The sequence below is a fragment of the Arvicola amphibius genome, chromosome 7, assembly GCF_903992535.2.
Source record: "Arvicola amphibius chromosome 7, mArvAmp1.2, whole genome shotgun sequence".
NCBI classification, from domain to species: Eukaryota; Metazoa; Chordata; class Mammalia; order Rodentia; family Cricetidae; genus Arvicola; species Arvicola amphibius.
The window spans coordinates 78,074,315-78,089,660 of NC_052053.1; the positions used below are offsets into that span (position 1 = coordinate 78,074,315).

The 15,346-nt window shown below is 40.6% G+C and overlaps 1 pseudogene; it reads right to left on the reverse strand.

Moving 5' to 3' along the window:
* Nucleotides 1-13,482: 13,482 nt before the first annotated feature.
* Nucleotides 13,483-13,893, reverse strand: LOC119819596 (annotated as a pseudogene).
* Between the last annotated feature and the right edge of the window lie 1,453 nt (nt 13,894-15,346).

The following is a 15,346-nucleotide window of genomic DNA, read 5'->3' on the forward strand; positions in this document are numbered from 1 at the left end:
AAACCAATACAACTGACAAATCTTGGCAGGGTACAAGACCATTGTCCTGTAACACTCCCCCGCCCCTTTATTTCAAAACAAGAACTGTGAATCTAATCTTCTTTGTTTAGCTTTTTTTCCTGGCCATTATTCATAACAACTTGTAACCAACACTCAAAACAAAGGCAAACATCCATAATCCATTTTTGGGGAATGTGAGCATAGTTTTTCAGGATACTTCCTACTGATTGGAGGCACTGATAATCTTATGGGGACCTAAAGAAAATTTAGAATTATGGTCAAGTATTCTGTTAGGCTTGATCATCTCAGCCAGAATTCTTAAAACTGCTCTGGATGTAGAACTCAGAGGAAACTCCAACAGAGGCCCCTGAAATGTTGGATCATCTGGACCATCTGCTCCTATCAGAGATTCTTCAGCAGGTCTTCCTTGATCAAACCTGATTTTTCTTAACCCATAATGAATCAACAGCCTCTCATTTCCTGTGGAAACAAAAACAAAACCTCCTCTCCAAAGTAACATATCTTTTGACTTAAATTTTGAAGTCAAAGCCTTTTTAAAATATATATGTTGTATCAATCCAGCAGCATTTGTAATCAAATCTTTTAGCAGCTCGTGCTCCTTCCTCAACAATCAAACAATTCAAAGTCAACACAATAACGTACAGTATCCAGATTCTCTGTGTATTTTTCATCTTTAGTGGTTTTATTTTAAACTCTCTTTCTTTTAATTTTTATTTTTAATTTTGATTTTATAAAACAGGGTTTCTCTGTGTATATTTGGCTTTTCTGGAACTCACTCTGTAGACCAGGCTGTCCTTGAACTCACAGTGGCTTGCCTGCCACTGCCTCCCAAGTGCTGGGATTAAAGGTGTGCCATCACATCCAACTACTCTCTTTTTTAAGGACTTTATCCTTTTTCTTTTCTCTCCCAAGCCTACATATATTTTTAAACACACTGTAAATCATTTAGAAGTTTTCTTTGTATGAATCTTATCTTTATTGTGTATCTCTTTCTCTGACCACATGTGTCTTTAATTTGCTAAGCATTATGGCTAGGATTAAAGCTGTGGCTTTGATGGTTGGATACACCCCATTCCTTAGCTTTCTGAGAGTCTAGCCTCATGGCAGAGGTACTAGCCAGAGACAAGTTTATTGGCACAACTCTGTGGAGTTTCAAGGTCCCTGCCACCACCAAAAAGCATGCAGTTGGCTATTCATCAACACCATTTAAGTGTTTTGTGGTGGGGCCACTTAAAAGAGTTACAAGGTTTTTGCAGCTAAAGCTGAGTCAGGAAATCTCTCTTAAATGAGGCATGCTTGCCTCTAACAAAGAGAGCCTACCCAAGAAATAGCTGCTACCAAGAAAACAGGCTTAACTGTGTTCTTTTGTGGATGTATTTGTCCGCATTGGCACCATTAAAAACAATATGGTAGCTTTTATTGGTTAATGAATAAAGCTGTTTTGGCCAATGGCTTAGCAGATTAGAGTTGGGAAAACCAAACTGAATGTTGGGAGAAAGAAGGCGAAGTCAAAGAGAAGTCATGGAGCCATCAGAGGAGAAAGATGCTAGTCATCAGCTGGAAACTTGCCAGTAGGCCACAAGCCTCATGGTAAAATATAAAATAATAGAAATGGGTTAATTTAAGATATAAGAGTAAGCCAGAAATATGCTTAAGCTATTGGCCAAACAGTATTGCAAATAATACAGTTTCTGTGTGGTTATTTTGGGTCTGGGCAGCTGGGAACAAACAAGCGACTTCCTACAGGAGATTCTGGTTATCTTCTTCCCTTTTCCTGAGAACTTACTAGAGGCTAAATTAAAAGGTGATTTTAATGTGGCTTGAATAAGACTGTGGAGGTTTGAATAAGAATACCCCCCATGGCCTCAAATGTTTGAACACTTGGTCCTCAGTTGCTGGCTCTGTTTGGGCATGTTTAGGAGGTTTCACTGTGGTAATCTGAATGAAAAATGGCCCTTATAGGTCCATAGAGAGTGGCACTATTAGGAGGTGTGGCCTTGTTGGAGTAGGCATGGCTTTATTAGAGGAGGTGGTCCCTAGGGAATGGGGTTTGAGATCTCAAAAGTTCAGGCCTGGCCAATGGGACACTGTCACTTCCTGCTGCCTGCAGATCTAGATGTAGCACTCCCAGTGACCTCTCCAGCACCATGACTGCCTGCATGCCACCATGTTTCCTACCATGATGATAAAGAACGAAACCTCTGAACTGCTTTCCTTTGTAAGAGCTGCTGTGGTTATGGTGTCTCTTCACAGCAGTAGAACCCTGAGACAGTGGCTTTGATGGAGTAAGTATGTCACTGGGGGTAGTTTTTGAAGGTTTAAAACTTTGCGTCACTTTGTGTTTAAACTGCTTCATGTTCATACTTCAAGAGTGTGCCCTTGGCTTTCCACTCTAGCCAACATTCTTGTTTCTCACTGCCAAGCTTTGCTGCCATGATAGATTCTTTCCTTTTTTAATGTTTATTGATTCTTTGTGGATTTCATGTCATGCATTCTGATCCCACTTACCTCTCCATCCCCTTGCATCCAGCCTCTGCCCTTGCAACAACCTCCCCTCAAAATCAAAACCAAATTTAAAAGAAAAAATAAACAGCAAACAATAAAACAAAAGCAGGAGAATCTTGTGGAAGCTGTTGTGTGACCTGTTAATCACACAATTTACCCTTTAATTCATTCATCTTTACTTACAAGTGTTCATTGCCTCGAGTCATTAGTGTGTCTCAAGGCCTCTGGTTTCTGCTACATCATCAATAATGAGCTCTCACTGGGGCTTCTCTTGAATATTATTATTGTCTTGTGTCATGGAGATCCTGCCATTTTGAATCTGTAGGTTTATCTTCTTCACATGCTCCAACAGTTCATAGATGAGGTGGATGTGAGGTGGGCCAATTCAGCCCTGGGTTTGGGCCTAAGTGGTTAGCTGGGTTAATCAGCCACCAGCTTTCCCTCATAGCCTACTACCCAGGTGAGCTCTCCACACTTCCTCCTTTTGATCTGGTAGGCCTTAGCTTCCTATATACATGGATTAATTTCTTTGGTAGAGAAAATTTCAAAACAGCATAACATTGAATCTATGGTGTGGTTGTTATTGATAATGCTTATACAGACTTACAATGAAAAAGAACAAGTGGGCTGGAAATGTACAATTCAGAGAAAAAAAGAAGCACTAGGGAAGTTAATGTTACAGCCAAAGAATGTGCTAGAAGAGAATTATAATCATTAAAGGAGTTTTTCACCATTAAGAGAGGCCTGATATACACTGTAGCAAAGAAAGGGGTGCCCTTAGGGCAAGACCCACCCTGCTAAGCTTCCAGTTTGTAAAAATGAAAGGCCTATGGAGTTTCTGTTCCTATAAAGCAACAACAAACAAAAACTGTTGCTCATGTGATGCAAGGGGAAGAGGGTCCGTCCCAAACTGGTACCCAAACTCAGCAGTGTTGTCTTCATGATACTGGCTTTAGAGACATGAGGATGCAGGAGTAAATGAGTCATGAATTCATCCTTCTAGGTTTCCAAGAGCTGCTGAGGCCAAGCAACATGGGGCAGGGGAATCCCTGCATGAAGACCCTGGCAGGTCAAGAGGCTGTGAGATGCCATCGTGTGAAGCTAGGAAAGTGAAGCCTGGGTCACGGTGGAGACTCCAAGATACTGGAGATGCCAGAGCCACGAAACATCTACCATGGATAACTACATACAGGTAGTGGAGCCAGTCCACCAGAGAGATGTATGGTGCAGGCAGCAAAGGTCAGGGCCATCTAAGACCTTTGGAACTAAAGTCTCAGATGTCAGGCATGAAACTACAGGATTTGGTGTTTTCCCTGATAGGTTTCAGCCTTGCTTTGGTCCAGTATTTTTTTACTATGTCTCTATTCCTCTCCTTTGGAATGGTAATGTCTATTCAATGCCATTGTGTGTTGAAGTATATAATTTGCTTTTTGGGGTTTTTTTTGTAACAGAAGGTTACAATTAAGAGATTATTTTGAGTTTGAGAAAAGGGTTTGGACTTTTAAATTGTGAAAGACTGGGAACTTTTGATATTGTACCAATGCATTTTGCATGATGATATGGGTATGAGCTTATAAGAGCCCGAGTTTGAATGAGAAGTGCTTTCTTTAGTCTGGGGGATTTGAGTACTTGGTTCCAATTGATGGCTGTTTGGGGGTTTAGGAGGCTTAGCCTTGTTGGAGGAAGTTTGTCGATGAAGAAAAGCTAGACTTTGAGACCTTAAAGACTTGCATAATTCCAGGTTCACTCTCTCTGCTTCTTGCTTGCAGTTCAAGCTGTGAGCTCTCAGCTTCTGCTGCAACCGCCATATCCGCTGCTTACTGCCATGTTCCCAGACATGACAGATTCTTATCCCTCTGGAACTGTAGCCAAACAAAACCCTCCTTCTATAAATTGCCTTGGTCATGGTGTTCTATCACAGTGTCTTAGGATTTCTATCATCATGCAGAGACACCAAGACCACAGCAACTCTTATAAGGGAAACATTTAATTGGGGGCTGGCTTACAGTTCAGAAGTTTAGTTCATTATCGTCATGGAGGGAAGCAAGGCAGCACAAAAGCAGATGTGATGCTGGAGAAGTAGTTAAGAGCTTCTACATTTTCGGGCAGGAAAGTAAGACACTGGGCCTGGGTTGAACATCTGAAACATCAAAGTCCATCCCCAATGACACACTTCCTCCAACAAGGCCACACCCACTCCAACAAGGCCACCCCTCCGAATAGTGCCACACCCTATGGGCCTATAGGAGCCATTTGCATTCAAACTACCATACACAGCAATAGAGAAATAACAAATATAGTCGAGTGCACACCTAAGTATGAAATTGCTATTCATACATTTGCTTTATATTTAGCCTCAGCGCATTGCACTAAACTACCTCCAAATGACTCTGCCAATTTATGCTTCCACCAGTACCTCTTTACATCCTTGGCCACATTAGACAATGCAGTCTTTTTAATTTAAGCTGTTCAGATAATTGTGTAGGAGGTTCACTTTTAATTTGCAATTTGCCAATTACGAGTAAATTGAGCCTATTTCACATAATTATTTTATACTTGGATACCTTCTCTGCGAAGTTCCTCTTCAACTCTTTAACCATCTTGATAAGTTGTCTTTTTTTTCCTTATTAATCTTCAGGGGTAGTTTATATCACCCAGTTAGCAGCTCTTCGTCAGTTTTCTGTGTTGCGAGTGTTTTGCAGGACTATCCTAAGAGCTAAAGTGCCACCATCTTTATGACTCAAGTGTGCCTGCTTGCAAAAGATTATCACAGCTTGGCTTGTTGACTGTTGACCTTCTCCCATAAAATATGGGGAGGGAAGCATGCAGGACCCACACCCAAGGATCCAGCTACTCTCCCCAATCTGTTATATGCACTTATGTCCTAATTGCATGTTGCCCTGGGCAGGGACCAGAAGTATAAAGAATGGGAAGGACTAAGATCAGGCCCCACCCACACAATCATCACCCATGTTGTTTGCAGACTTTCCAGTGTGGCTTCTTTAAGGTCATCTACACTCTTGCTCATAACCTCTGACCCATTGCTCTTTAAGTAAGCCTAATGAACTCATTGGTTCTCCAGGGTGAATTTGACCCCAGGAAGAGAGGTAAATGTTATCTTATCTCCCCCAGGGAGAGAACATCAGCAACAACAGTCAATTTGTATCACTTCGTGACCTACCTTTGCATTCTCTTAAGCCCATGGCTTGATGAAAAGAAGCCCTTATTGTACCTATTTTTTTTATCGGTTTGAGACAGGATATGGTGGTTTGAATAAGAATAGCCTTCACAGGCTCACATATTTGAATGCTTGTTTTGCAGGTGGTAGAACTATTTGGGAAGGATCGGGAGGTGTGGTCTTGTTAGAAGAGGTGTGTCACTGGGCATGGATTTTGAAAATTCAAAAATTCACATCATTCCCAATGAGCCTTTTTCTCTCTGTCTTGTGATTGTTGTCTCAACATGTAAGCTCTCAGCTACTGCTCCAGTACCATGCCTTCCTGCTTGCTGCCATGCTCTTCCCAATGGTGGTCATATCATCACAAAGCTATCATCAATAAATGCTGGCCAGGATTAGGAGAAAGATGGAGCTTTATAAGCAGCTGGTAGGAGTGTAAAGTGGTGCTGACACTGTGGAACTCAGCGAGAAGGTAACAAAGAAAATCAATACCAAATTTTTATTACCGTTCATCCTCGATGGACCTGTAGGACGGTCCCATTTCCTACCTACTGTGAGCAGAGCAGTAATGAACACGGCCACGTAAGGCTCTCTGCCATGGGATATAGAGGCCTTCGGATGCACAGTCAGGAGTGGTATAGCTGAGCCGTATGATCTTGGGGTATTAATTAAGGTTATGTGAGAATATAATGAATGTGTGACATGAACATGAGAATATCCGATGCTTTGGAATGCCTACAAATGCGGGAAAGATCACAGGAATTTCTGGGGCCTTCCTTGATTTCTAGAAAATAGTAAGGGAAAATGGTGCTCCCGTGCCTCCAGTGGATTTTTTTTTGGTGGTGGTGGTGGGGAATAACATTGCTGTGCTCTACATAACCTTGACTGCATTGACCTGAACAAGATCTCTATGAAGACAACAATCAGCATGCTAACTCACATGGGGAAATTAACATGGCCTCACTCTTGGATAAAGACCTAAAGCTAATGGCTGTTGAGAGAAGGGGAATCAGTTTCTTCAAGGCCAAGCCCCCCCACCCCATGGGCTATCCAGTCCTAAAGCATAAGCAACACTAAATGGGCTCAGTAAGTTTCCAGGAAGGTCTGCCTGTGTGGATGGGATGGGCGGGGAGGGGATCCTGCTTTTCTTTCTGTTGCTATGATAAATACCATGACCAAAAGCAACTTGTGGAGACAGTTTGTTTGACTCACAGATGACAGTCCATCATGGAAGTAAACCAAGGAACTAACGTAGAGATTACAGAAGAACACTACTTACTGGTTCACTCTCCCTGGCTTCTCAGCGAATGTTCTTATCTAACCCAGATTCACTTGCCTAGGAATGATACTGTTCACAAGAGGCTGGGCCCTCCTACATCAAGTAACAATTTAAAAAATGTCTCACAGGCGTGGCCACAGGCAAATCTGAAGGAGTCAATCCCCCAACTGAAGTTCCTTCTTTCTGTGTATGTCAAGTTGGTATCTGTGTGTAACAATAACTGTTATAGACAAAGAGGTCATGAACCTGAGAGGGGACACAGGAGGAATTGGAGCAGGGAGATAGAGAAGTAGAAATGCTGAAGTTGCAATATTTGTGTGAAATTCTCAAAATATAAAAAAATGTTTTAAATAAAGAAACAAATAAATTTGCTTTGCGTCTGCATATTAGAATTTCAAGCAGCCACAATTGTTTAATGGATTTTTCAACGCAAGTTGTATATTAATGTAGGTAGGAATAACAGCAAGGAAAATTGTCCATTTTGCTCACTTCTGAAATGCACTAAATGAGGGGTATTATGAAAGTCTGCAGTATGAAAGATAATGTTTGGACTTTAGGTCATGAAAATTTTTAAATGTATGGCTAACTTCAGGGTGCTCCATGATTCACCAACTTCAGAAAAAATGAACTAACCTTATTAAAAGTGTACTGTCTACATTTAGTGAACCCTGTTTAGTTAGAGATGATGACTTAGGGGTAGGGGATACTTAGGACTTGCATAAATTTGTTTTCAGCCTTCACCAATTTATAAGTCTATGTATATTTTGTCTGTTGTTTGAGACAGGGTCTCACTATGTAATGCTGACTGGCACAGGACTCTCTTAAATATACAAGACTGACCTTATACTCAGAGAAATCCACCTGCCTTCCAAGTGCTAGAATTAAAAGTTTGTGCTACCACACCCAGCTAAGTTTACAAAATTTATCTCCTTAGGAAACAAACAAATTTTATATTAGGAATTTTCACTTGAACTAGGTAGAATCTACCTGAAGAATTAATAACATCCAGATATCCACATACAGACAACCAAGTACAGGTATATGTTGATAGAGGCTGCTTGTTTATTCCCAGACACCCAGACCCAAAATAATCACACAGATACTGTATCAATTAAAACACTGCTTGGCCAATCACTTAGGTGTATTTGCTAGCTAGCTCTTATATCTAAAATTAACCCATCTCTATTAATCTGTGCATCACCACAAGGTCATGGCCTACTGCCAAGGTTCCAATGAGCTCCTGCGGTTGTCTTTCTGGTTAGGTTAGGCTATATGACATCTCTTTGACTCTGCCTACTCTCTCTTTACATCTATGTTTGGATTTTCCCACCTTTCTCTATTCTGCCCTGTCTATAGGCTCAAAGTAACTTCTTTATTAACCAATGGCAATAAAACATATTCACAGCATGTAGAGGGGAATCCCACATCACCTCCCCTTTTCTGTCTAAATAAAAAGGGAGGTTTTTAACTTTAACATAGTAAAATTACATATAAAAAACAGGTATCAAGCAAAAATTTTAGTTACAATATTTAGTCCATTTATATTTGGCAAATTAAGGAAAATACTCTATCATCTATCCTTTCTTTGTGAGTCCAATGTTTTATATCTAACTTATCTTTTATAATTATAACTATCTTTTTTCAACTCCATCAAAGACTCCAGAAGGGTATAATATCACCTAAGTTAACAGGAAGTGCATTGTAAGCAACTTCCAAAACTCTAGAACTGACAAAGACATCTTGCTGCCTGGACAGTCATCCAAAGTTCTTCTACAACTTTGGTACACCCATCTTCATCCCATAGGCCCATAGTATTTGGAGATTTTTCCATGAAGCATGAAAGTTCAAAGACAGTTCCACCAATATTGGCAGTTTACCAGTCATTTTCTTCTGTGTCCTGCAGAATGTCTGGCAGACTCTTTCATGAAGCAGGAACCCTGAAGGACTGTCTCACCTTCTTTAGGCAACTTCAGTAGTCATTTTTTTCTGTGGGTCCTGCATGTCCAGTTTATACAGCATACCATCAAGCAGTCCAGACAAGAGCAATTTCTTGCTCAAATGGCTAACAAACTTCATAAGTATCCTCTTCAATACCTATCATCCTCTTGAAGTAGATTGGTGTTGCCAGGAGCAGATGTGTCTCATTGTCATGTAAAGTCCTAAGTCTTAAAACATTTTAAATGCCATATTCTGTTAGTCTTTGAAAGGTCTGAAGAATATCTATCCATCTGAAATATATCTCTGTATGTCTAGAAAACTTAACTAATATGACTACAAGCTTGACTATTATAGATGACTATTGATTAACCTGTATTTCTTAATTATACATTACATATTAAATTAGATGCACAAACACAACACCTTAATCAAGAGCAGAAATATACATATAACAAAATTGACCTTAAATTTGTATCACTAAACCAAGATTCATAACAATGCAAAGTATTCATCTCTATAGCATATCACCCTTTAAATGAAAACAAACATTTATAAACAATATTTGGAAATTTGGGCATAGTTCTCTCCAAAATGCCTTCTGCTTTTTGTTGGGCGAAGTAATTTTGGGGTTCATAGAGACCTTTCAGGGGTTTTGGTTCATCAAACCACATTAGTCTGGAAGAATCTACAAGTTCTCATCCTCTGTGGAAACAAAAGCAGAACCTCATTTCCAAAGTAACATATCCTTAGACCCAAATTTTGAAGTCAAAATACCTTAAAATATATATGTTGGTTTAGCTTAGCAGCCTATACAATGAAATGTCTCTCTGTACTTAGCTCATTCACAGTCAAAAAAATCAAAGAAAACAGAATAATATACATGATCCAGACTCTCTGTGTATATTCCATCTTTACATGGTTTATTTTTCTTTATTCCTTTAATCTATGACTGTCTGTAATCTGTCTCTTTAAATACTTTGTTTTATTTTTTCTATATGCTCTCTCTTTCTCTCTCTCTCTCTCTCTCTCTCTCTCTCTCTCTCTCAAGCCAATGTACATTTATCCAACACTGTGACCCATTTAGAGGTCTTTTTCATCTGAATTTATCTTTATTGTGTATCTGTAATCCTTTTCTGACCAGGACCACTTCTTAGAATGCTAAACAGCATGGCTAGGACTAAGGTTGCTTTGCCTTTTGGCTCCACCCAGTTCAACAGAGCAGAGATCTATTTACCACAAGTTCTGTGAGCCATTCTCTCTGCCCCAGCTCCAAGGATGCAGTGGGTCTACTTTGTCACCAATTAACCTGTAGCACTCTTCTCACAAACCCCATTCAAATGCTTGGCCTCCTGAAAGAGCCAGAGCCATTCCTGCAATTAGCATGAATCAGAAAGGCTTCTTAAAGGAGCCATGAAGTTTTTGCTGCTACTGCTGAGTCAGGAAGCCTTCACTTAAAAGAATTGCATCTCTGCTTGTTTCTAGCAAACAGAGTCCACCAGAAAAGATGTTGCTACCAAAAAGCCATGTTTAACTCTGTTCTTTTGTGTATAGAATTCCTTTCCAAGTGCTCTCAGGTTTTATGTGAATGTAGCTGGCTCACATTGGTGCATCAATCTGTAGATGAAGGCTGCTTGTTTGTTTCAGCCACCCAGATCCAAAATAATCACACAGAAACTGTATTAATTAAAACACTGCTTGGTCAACCACTTAGGCATATTGCTAGTTGGCTCTTTTATCTTAAATTAACCCATCTTTATTAATCTGTGCATCATCATGAGGTCATAGCCTACCAAGTGTCTTTGTTCTTTGGCTACATGGCTTCTCTTTGACTCCACCTATTCTCTCTTTACATCCTTGTTCAGATTTTTCTACCTTGCTCTATTATGCTCTGCCATAGGCCCAAAGCAGCTTCTTTATTAACCAATGACAATAAAGCATACAGAGGGGAATCCCATATCAGGTATAGGCTAGAAGCAATTCTAGATGTAAAGAAGAGATTGCTCATGGCAGTAGCCATTCATGAGTACCCATGCCCATTTATGAATGCCCACACTTCCACTCTACACATGGCATGACTCTCCTGAATTCCTTTGCTCCTCCCATTCTGGGCTTATTTATTTTCCCGTCATGTCTTCTCTAAGACTGGCTTTTAATTTGGTCACTTGTAACCTCTCCAGCTTGCTAATTCGTTCTGGCTTTTGAATCTTACCACCAACTCTGGCATTTTGCACTACCGCATATCTAAATTCATATTTCTAAGAAAAGGAAAAATGAGTGCACATTAGCTGTTCTGATTCACCTTTGGTTGTATTTGACAACTCCAGCTCCAATCAACTATATCCAAGTTATAGAAAGAGTCATAGGATTTGAAGTATACAAGTATGCTTTCCCCTGTATCTCCGGCTGTGGTAGCTTCCATGACAAGGGACATAGTAATCAAGGCTACTAGAGAGGGAAAAAGGGAACAAAACAGTCACGTCCTTCCAAGGCACCCACTCAGGCATATAAACATCATGACTATATCAGCTTCCTCTGAGACAAATAGCACGATCAATGGTCAGCAATTCCCTGGTAGATGGGAAATCTTTATAGACGAAAAAGGCAGATTTCAAGCATGATAATGAAATATCTCCAAACTGCTTATCACTTGTATTCAAGCACAGGACTTTCATTGCTATTCATAATAAACCCCCACTAGCCTTCCAAGCTAGTGATAAAGATCACGGGCTACTTATAATTAACTGCCAGGGTAAAGGTGGACCAATGGCAAGGGCTTTAAACTGGCCACAGAGCTAAAGGGTAAGTGGGTGGCAGTAAATACAGTTAGCTCTTCTTTCCTGGTCCAAACCTAAAAGGTAAGCTGAAGGCAATAAATTCTGTTAATTGTTCTTGCCTGGCTACATAAAAGTCCTGGCAGGAGTGAAGACAGAAGGAGAGACTCTTTGGATCTATTTAAAAAAACTGGACCCCAAAGAACTGGAATTTTTCCAGAAATCTGCAGGGGAAAGGGGACAGTCAAAGCCCCAATGCCATCCAGAGGGGGAACATAACTCCCAGGAGCAGATTTTACCTAGCTCTAACAAGGATGAGCATGGCTACAACTTGGCTAGGGGTGCTTAGTTGCCCTTTATTTAAATGTAAAAATGGGTTCGGGGTCACTGAACCTCTTTGTCCCCTGCTATCACTATTTTTGGTACTCTACACTATCACTGGCATCTGGAGTCTGTGTGCTAAGGACAGGTGGCTGAGTCTGTTAGGGCTATCAGAGCCCAGGCTTGGACTCTAAAACCTTTGGTATCACCTCCACAGACTGACGACAATAAGTCCAGTTAGCTATCATTCCTTCCTCCTCTAAAGGTGTCTGTCCTCAGTTCTACACCACACAAATCAACTCTTAGCTGTCTGCAGTGTTAGGAAATGTTATATTAAGGTTAAATATTTCCTTCTCCTTGGGTGCACGGGTGTGGAGCATTGCTTCTGTGCCCAAAGTTCAGATCACTCTAGGAGGACAATCTTGTACCCTTCAATAAAAATCACAAGGAACAAATGCTGTGGGCTCCCAGCTCTTTATTTTATCAAGGCCTACCTTGTCCTCCAAACTGCATATTGTGTCTAGACTTTATTAAAGTGTAACTTTCTCTCTTTGGCCTCTTTCATTCTCCTTTTCCAAGAACCTACTGAGATATCCAGCTTTCCTGATCTGTTTGTTTTCTCTCGCTAATTTCAGCAAATTGTCTAGTAGTTACTTTCTGCATCATTTCTTAAATTCTTTTAGCAATGAGATCAAGAATCTACAAAAGTGGAACACGTCAGATGGGGGGAATGCAAAATAAAATAATCCCACACTAGCTCCATCTAGGGTATACTAAGGTTTTTCTTTATTAAAAGGGAAACTCACGGATCACAACAAGGAAATAGGAATGGGACCCAACATCTAGGTGTGGCGCACAGGAAGAAGAGGGGCCGAGTGAGCAGGACCAAGGCTTTCTGGTACCCAAAGCCATGCCCCACCCAATCCAACCTCTCAAAGGCCATCGGCTGTAGGAGGTTCCCCATCAGAACTCTCCAACCCTGGTAACTGTGGCTAGGAGATAAGTGGATGGATGGATGGATGGAAGGATGGATGGATGGACAGATGGATGCATAGATAGGTAGATGAATAGATGGATGATAGATAGGCAGGCAGGCAGACAGGTAGGTAGGAAGGTAGGTAGACAGGTGATAGGTAGATACATACATACATACATACATATGTTTATGATATGACTTTTCTGCCTGCCAGTACATCCCCATGTTTTCACACCCTGCTTTCTTTTCAGTTTTCCACCCTAACGACAGCACCGCAAACACATTACGCTTAAAAGGAGACTGGTAACTATACCGATGTCATAGCTAGCCTATGTGGTAACCTCTAACAGCCACTCACTGCATATTGGCTAATCCCAAGAAAAAGTTTCCCCAAGTTTAAAACTGACAATTTTCTCTGTCTTGATAGAAAGATTCTTTTTTTTTTTTGTTCCTAAATTTTATTTATGAATTAATACAAAACATTCCAGGCCAATGCGTCTTAATCCTCATCCTCCTCCTCCTCTTCATCCTGGTTAATCTGGAAGTAACGCAGCTCATAGCTCTCTTTGCTGTTGGCGAAAACACGCAACCAGTCTCGGAGATTGTTCTTCTTCAAATATTTTTTGGTGAGATATTTCAAATACCTTTTGGAGAAAGGCACCTCGGAAGTGACAGTGATCTTGCTCTTGCTCCGTTCGATGGTCACAACCCTCCGCCGAGATTCTCAGCTTTGCCGTTCACCTTGATTCTCTCCTGGAGGAACTGCTCGAAATTAGCAGCGTCCATGATCCCATCTTCTACAGGGTGGGTGCAATCAAGGGTAAACTTCAAATCCTGCTTCTTTTTTTTGCCCCCCTTCGCCACAAGCTTTTTCACGGGCGCCATGGCGGCAGAGGAGGCAGAAAGGGAGGGATAGAAAGATTCTTATCTTTACCTGAAGAGAATAATAGCACCAATTCTCAACAGGAAGTCAGTGCAAGTCTCTCAAGAAGTTTGTCTCAACCTTTCCTCAAGGGATGAGCCTGCAAAGAGCTATGATGTCTCTGCAGGCAAGAGTTGGTATAGAAGACAAAGACACCTAGTGACAAGTTTCAGGCATAAGCATAGCAATGAGCAGGCATAGAATCAGCTGCAGTCACTAATCATTTTCAGACAGATGAATTTTTAGTAATTTCCAATGACTTAAAAAATGTTAAATCTGGCTGGGTGGTGGTGGCCCACATCTTTAATCCCAGTGTTCGGGAGGCAGAGGCAGGCAGATCTCTGTGAGTTCAAGGCCAACCTGATCTACAAGAGCTAGTTCCAGGACAAGCTCCAAAACCACAGAGAAACCCTGTCTCAAAAAAAGAGTTAAATATGGACACCTGGTTATTCCTACAGGTATTTTTTCAATTATTTAAATTGTTTAAAAATTAAAATATATATTTTATTGTTGTTAACCAGTAACTACATGCCAAGTGGCAGGGACTCTCTTTCTGCTCCCTTGAAAGTTCCATGTAGCTAATATTGCTCCGGACATAGGCAAAAATGAATGGATCTTTTCTTGTGGTTTTTTTTTTTTCATGTTGGAGGGTACTCCGGCAGACAATACTAAGTGACCACCATGAAATAATATACATTTTGGGAGAAGAAAAATGGAACTGTCCCTTTCCCAAGCCAACCTGTCTACTACTAGAAGCTCCAACAGTTGCTTTAGGATTCAAAAGTGTCCAGAGATGTGGAGTTAAAAGATTTCGAGTTGTGCTCCCTGGAAATAATGTCCCCTGTATAGCAAACAATACAAACACAGAAGTCCACCAGTTGAGTGCTAGGCACATTTTGCAAAATCACCCTGTCTGTTAATTCAGTATAAAAGTCAATCGCTGTTTTCACCTTGCTGTCTGCACCATTGGGTGGAGCTCAGTGGAGCTCTTCCCATGCATGCTGCCTGAACCAAGAGTTACTCCTTGCGCAAACAAACCTCGTCAATTTTATCTAAAAATATATTTTGACCATATACATCAACACAGCACATGCAGCATGTATGTATGTATATTTATAAGTTGCAGGTATATGGACATATAGACATGAAAATATGCAACTTGTATTATGAGAATCTTCCAAATACCAGGACTGTGCTACTCCGGCATATATTCGAGAGCAACATGGGTTTTCTTAAGACGAAGAAAAGACAAGTGGAAAAAAATTATACACCAGATACGGCACATTAAATATACATTTAAAAACTTTAGCATGCATTACTTAGTTCTTTTCTTACCCCAAATCTATCTACCTCATAGCTCTACTCCTGCTCTCAGGTTATCGACTGTCAGATAATGGTCAATAACTGTTACAAAAAAAACTTACTGAATTAAACA